This window comes from Octopus bimaculoides, chromosome 10, assembly GCF_001194135.2.
Source record: "Octopus bimaculoides isolate UCB-OBI-ISO-001 chromosome 10, ASM119413v2, whole genome shotgun sequence".
Taxonomy (NCBI): Eukaryota; Metazoa; Mollusca; class Cephalopoda; order Octopoda; family Octopodidae; genus Octopus; species Octopus bimaculoides.
Window position 1 is genome coordinate 4981213 of NC_068990.1, and position 6454 is coordinate 4987666.

At 34.9% G+C, this 6454-nt stretch overlaps 1 long non-coding RNA gene across 2 annotated transcripts in view; it reads right to left on the bottom strand.

Annotated features, from left to right (window-relative positions):
• LOC106869049 (uncharacterized) overlaps window positions 1–6454 on the bottom strand; it is a 206741-nt gene that overhangs the window by 81238 nt on the left and 119049 nt on the right. For both annotated transcript variants that reach the window (XR_001409365.2, XR_001409366.2), the window contains exon 3: window positions 4686–4767. This is a non-coding gene — a long non-coding RNA (uncharacterized LOC106869049). The remainder of the gene's footprint in view (window positions 1–4685; window positions 4768–6454) is intronic.

Consider the following 6454-nt stretch of genomic DNA (forward strand, 5'->3'; position numbering starts at 1 on the left):
AGGTATTTAAACGTTCTAACAAAATGCGGGCGAGCACCTTTCCAACCACAGACAAAAGGGAAATCCCACGAAAATTACCACACAGATCCTTTGGTCCCGATTTATATAAGGAGACAAGAATGGCATCAATCCAGTCTTGAGGCACTTTCTCACTTCTTTCAGTTTCCATCTACCAAATCCACTCACAAGGCTTTGGTCAGCCCAAGGCTATAGTAGAAGACACTTGCCATGCAGTGGGACTGAACCCAGAACCATGTGGTTGATAAGCAAGCTACTTACCACACAGCCATTCCTCTAAAATATTTTTTAATATCTAACTACTGTAAAAACCCATGTAATTTCTGCACTTTTTTGGCAAAAATAAAAATAACCTTTAGTGGGTGCATAAATTACATGAATAGATCGTTTCCAGAATTTTTTTTTGTTGATAAAGGATGTACAAAACGTAAACATTTGTACCGGAAGTTGACTCCTTTAATGTCAGAATAGGTTTTTACAGAAAAAATAATGGCTTAAATACAATGAAGTTGACTTTTATTTATGCTGGACGGTACATAGCTTACATTTTCAGCATAAATTTACTAAAACTGTTAAATGGTTAGCTACTTTTTGAAGACTGATGTTCATGCTGGTAAACACGGTCTGGGCCATATTTTACATTGCTTGCAGTTTCTACCTATCCCAAGCACGAATGTCATACATAGTGATATGGATATTCCTGACTGTTAAACATGTAATGATATAGATAATTTTGATTGTATGTTTTTATTTTTGTTTATTTAATACTAGAGCACAGTTTTAAGCTTGTTGTACTGTTTACGCCAATTTCGAACACTGGCTTCATTAACATTAAAATACCTTCCAGTAGCTCTATTGTCACATTTAAATGCATATTCAACATAACTAATTTCTCCTTCGCAGTAAACGATTCATAAGTTCTGCCCATACTGACAAACGGTAATGACAAACTTTAAAGTTTGCTTGACATTTTATAAGTGTGAAAGGGATTAAAATGTCAATACTCCGTATTAAAGGTTCCCACAAGAACAGGCAGAGAAGAATTCTGTTTACATAATGAGTTTGATTCTTCTGTCGGCTGAGTAAAGTGTCATCCAAGTTGATGCTTATTGGTAATTAAACTTGATTTGCAACACCTGTACATATTTGTCAGCTTTGTTTTTGTGAGTAATTCTTATCAACAATTTTTCCTGTGATTGTGATTAGAGAAGACATACAGCAGTATACTAAAGATAGAACATAACCTCTTGTAGGCAAGAAATGAAAAATAAAGTTTATTATAAACAACACAAACATTTTGTAATTTAATAGCTTTCAATGTAATACCTGTTAAACAGAAATTATTTTTATTTAATGAAAATTTAATAAAATCTAATCATAAGTAAGTGAAATTATGCTAAATACAACTAAATTGAAAACCTTTTTCCCCTGGCTATATTGGCATTTCTAAAAACTTTTGGGTGCAAATTTTACAGGAGTAGAAGCTTTTTTTAACAAATTTTATCATGAAAATCACTTGTATAAATTACACAGGTGCACAAATTACATGGGTTTTAATGGTAAATACTTTTCAATCACTGCTAACTTAGAATTGTTATTTCTTTTTAATGTATTGTCATGTTTATTTTAAGTTATATTAACAAAAATAGATATGTAGAAAAAAAATTTAATTCTTAAAATGGAAATTATGATGTTTTAATTTTTCTTTGAATTGTTCTAACTATAATAGTAATACTAGCAGATGTTTTCAAATGGTTTTCCTTTAATGTTTTAAATACTCCTATTGTAAACATTTAGGCCTATATTTCTCATTTGATAACCTATTTTCATTTCATAAGAAATATATAAAATCAAGGAAAGAAGTAAGGCAAAAATAGTAGGAACATTAAACTAATGTTTTCTATTACACAGCAAGTATTTTGCTCAAAAATTATTGTTCACTCTCTTTTGTGAAATACAAGGTGGTTTAGATAGAATGAATGCTCTTATGAGATAAACACGTCCAGATATTTTTAATGCCCACAGTATTTTGGTCACTATAACTTCTACAAAGGAATTCCATAGAAAACTTGCCCATTATAATTACAATTTACACCAAACAATCTTCTCAACACACTTAAAGCCTCGGCACTCTAATATCTAAAACCAATTAATAATATAAAAATTATAACTGTATTCCAGATCCAATCTCTCCAAAACATTAATATGCAAAATAGAAACTACATCTCTTGGTACATTCTGTCTATCTTGCCTTCATGCAGATGTGCATTAACGTCTTGAAATGATGTTCTGTTCTCTGAGTTTAAGAATAAAGAAAATAGTTTTGATTATCCCCATGCCTTCATTTCTAGAGATTCTACCTCAAGATATTGACTTGTTGTTTCTATGCATCTGCAACACCAGCAAAACTACATGCCTGACATATATCTACGAGCAAAATAAATGCACTTTAAATCATTTGCTAATCAGTAACCCACTGTGCAATACAAACAAATATGCCCTAAACCCTAAAGAAATAATATTTCATTACATAAATTAGCAAAACATTTATAACAAAGAAGTGCAGGTTAGTGAATAAGATCATAACTGCTTTCTTAAAATAAATGAGATATGAATAAGTGAAAAGAATTCTTTTCTTTTATGTGTTTCAGCCATTAGATTGTGGCCATGTGAGAGCACCACCCTGAAGAACTTTTAGCCGAATGAATTGACTCCAGAAATTTTTGTCCTTTTTTTTATGCCTGGTACTTATTCTATTGGTCTCTTTTGCTGAACTGCTAAGTTACAGGGATGTAAACACACCGAGACCAATTGTCAAATGGCAATGGGGTACAAACACACTCACACACACACACACACACACACACACACACACACACACACACACACACACACACACACATAACAGACTTCTTTCAGTTTCTGTCAACCAAATCTACTCACAAGGCTTTGGTCAGTCTGAGGTTATTGTAAAAGACACTTGTTCAAGGCGTCACAATAATGGGACTGAATCATGTGGTTGGGAAGAAAAGTTCTGACCACACAGCCACACCTGTGCATATAATCATTGTTTTAATCAGAACATATACATCCTAATATTTTATAGAAATAAGAGTTGTGAATGGTAACTCTGAAGAATACAGCATAAAATGCCCAGCCATATTTAGCTATGTTCTTTTCTGTTCTGAGAAGACAGGGAGAACAAGAACTGGTTTATTGCTTACAAGAAGATTCATGGCTACCTCATCTTATACACTGGTGTTTGGCAGTAGCAAGTATGGTGCCTGATAAGAGAGAAATATAGTGGTGATCAGTGCTGTCTTAAAGCATGGGCACACTCGCCAGTTGCCTGGGGCCCTCATGGGTGTAGGGGCTCAATTATAATTTATGTGTGCTGTGGCTTGTAGTGAATAAATAAACACTACAAGGTCCTGTGTAATGATCTGCCCATAGCCTACAATGCTGCTAAGACAGCCCTGGTAGTACTAGAAGGTAAGAGGGTGCAAGTGTGTGGAGTAGGGTGAGAGATGGTCAATGATATGAGTGAGAGAACTGCAAGTGTGCGGAGTAGAGTGAGAGAACCAGATGTCTGGGTGGAGATGGGGGTGAGTCGGCAGGAAGACTGGGTGAGGAGCCTAGTTATGTGCATACATTTTATGCTTTGGGAAGTTAGCATAACTGGGAAGGTATTCTTGAATATTGCAAACCATTACTCATCTTCCTCAGACTTTTTTTTCCCAATTATTCATTATAAATAAATACAGATATCTTTATTCTTACATACAGAAACCAAAAAAAAAAATTGTTTGAAAATGCTTTTAAGTAGAATGAACTGACTCAAAATGAATATATTCAGCATACACATAGACACACATAAGTATACAAGAAACCCACAAGGGAGTCTCTACATGCTTGATCCAACAGCTAGAATGAGCATCTAAATCTCCTTCGATCACTCCACTGTACAATCTTTCAAAAAAGTAGAGCACATTGAATAATGTCGGCTAGGGAATGCTGATTCTGAAATTAAGGCAGGGTGGTCAAGGATTCTTTGCTTTCATTCAAAGCTGTGCTCAATAACAACTGACTTTGGACTTCATACATCACCTCATAGTATACAAAAATATCCAAGCACACACATGTATGCATCTGTATGTAAACATGAGCCTACACATTTATCAACTGCCTCAGTGGTTTTTAACCTGCAGACACATTTTCAAGCAACAATATGTTATTTTCAATATCATTCCTGGTAAGTCAATTAACTACTTAATTTCAATGGCCTTCATTGAAGACACTCTAAACATTAGGTTCAAAATGAAATAAAATAAACAGTAGTGTTCATGTAAAAGTAACTTTTGACAATTAAGTATCTTTTAATCGTCATTTTGCTTTTTTTCATGTGATTGTTATCTTCTTCAAAGAATGATGGACTTGAGTTAAATATATTTTTTTTTTTGTCAGAAGTCAAATGCTAAAACATAGAAACATAATGAAGATCAAAGGGTGTCTACAATATAGTTAACATAGGTTAGTGAGCTGAAAGAAAAACATCAATTTTATGTATTCATAAATGGACACAACAACCTGTCTATTTTAAAGCATATAAAGAGGTTTATAAATTGTATTTAGGAGCAAACTTGCAGTTCTAAAAGTTTTTAACTCACCAGTAGTCTCAGCAGTAAATAAGTAATTTTTAGCTCCATTTGGAAGATCAATCTCGCTATTCATTTCTACCAGCAGTATTTCCTGTAATATATAGATACATAACAAAGAAATATTAATGCATAAAAAAAAGAACACACTCATAACTGGATGCATGCACACAGATAGACAAACATGATATATACATAGGCAAACATACACACATACACATACATATAACTAGTCAGATAGACATGTGTTTGCTTACTTTTATAATGCTCCTGGTTTCAGACTGCAGCCATGCTGAAGCACCACTGTTAAGTCAATTAAGTCAATATCCTCACTTATTTATTAACCTTGGTACTTAATTTAATAATTTCTAATTTTTGAATGGCTAATGTTACAAGACAAAAACACAGACACTCTCATATACATATATATATATTAAAACAAAAAGTAAAATTTCGGTCATAGAGTTACCAAAGGTTTATTCCACAAAAGCCACAGCCTTATGGACAGTTCGTCAGTCTCTGTACAAAGACAAAAAAAATTAAGCTTTCTACCATGTGGACGTGAGGAAATGCTCAGATATCGAAATTTAATGGCTAAAGTATAAAAACGTTAATGAGGACGAGTTATCTCCCCTTGACCAGAGGATAAAAAAACCCTTACCTACCCGAAATAGCCTAACCAGCAAACGGGAGATCCAATTTTCCAGTAGGTATCATCTAAAATGAACACATCTAGAGAAAACTATTTACAACTATTCAACACACCAGATTTAGCATAGTCCTTAAGAATTTTGGTTCTCTCCATGATGCAGATTTTGCAATAGCCAATCCCATTACTATATGGGCCTGAATGATCTATTACTTTCCACCTGATATCACATATCCCTTGATCTGTGAGGTGCCACACATGGCTAGCCAGGGACGTGACAACACATCTTTCTGGGTCTCTGAAGGATTACTGGTGGTTGTGGAAGCATCATTTGAAAGATGTACTAGCCAATCCAATATATCTACTAACTCGGGATGTGGCTATATTTGCACACCTGGTATAATCTCTGGTAGACTCCAGTACTGGGGATGCTGTTGGTAACACTGTTGCTAACATTGTCAATATGGTGCAATGATCTGGTGGTGGTATTGACGTGGTTATCGCTTCTGGTCATATGGCTGGTGTTAGTGTGGGTACAGCTGGTAGTAACATATGGTGTGGTGCCGGTCATCCCATTGCTGTCAGTAATAATTGTTTAGTCATTGTCTGTGGTGGTGGTACTGGGGATGCCAGGTACCTCTGTTTTGCTGTTCTTGGATTGGTCATCATCTCTAGGTGGGGTGATTGTACTACTGGTAACATATGGTGCAGGCCTAGTCACTATCGGTGTTGATGATAATGGTTTGTTTATCATCTGTGGCGGTGGTACTGGGGTCATTGGTTACCTCCTCTGTGTCGCTAGCCCCAGGCTGGTCATCATCTCTGGCTATGGAGAATGTACTGGTGTGAGACTTGATTAATCTACTGTTATTGCTCTTGGATGGTACATTGCCAGTAATGCAGATAACAGGTCTAGGTGTCACTGAAGCTTCATAGATGATTCTTTCAGACTTGCATTGACCTCCTACATCCTTATCTCCATTTTCAACTGGATATAAACTGTATTCTATATATATATATACACATTGCCTTAAGGTAATCCCATTCCCTAATGATACTAGGTTTTGAACCAGTATTTCCTTGCATGCAACATCCTTTCAAAAGGTGAACATATCCTCTAATTAAATACATA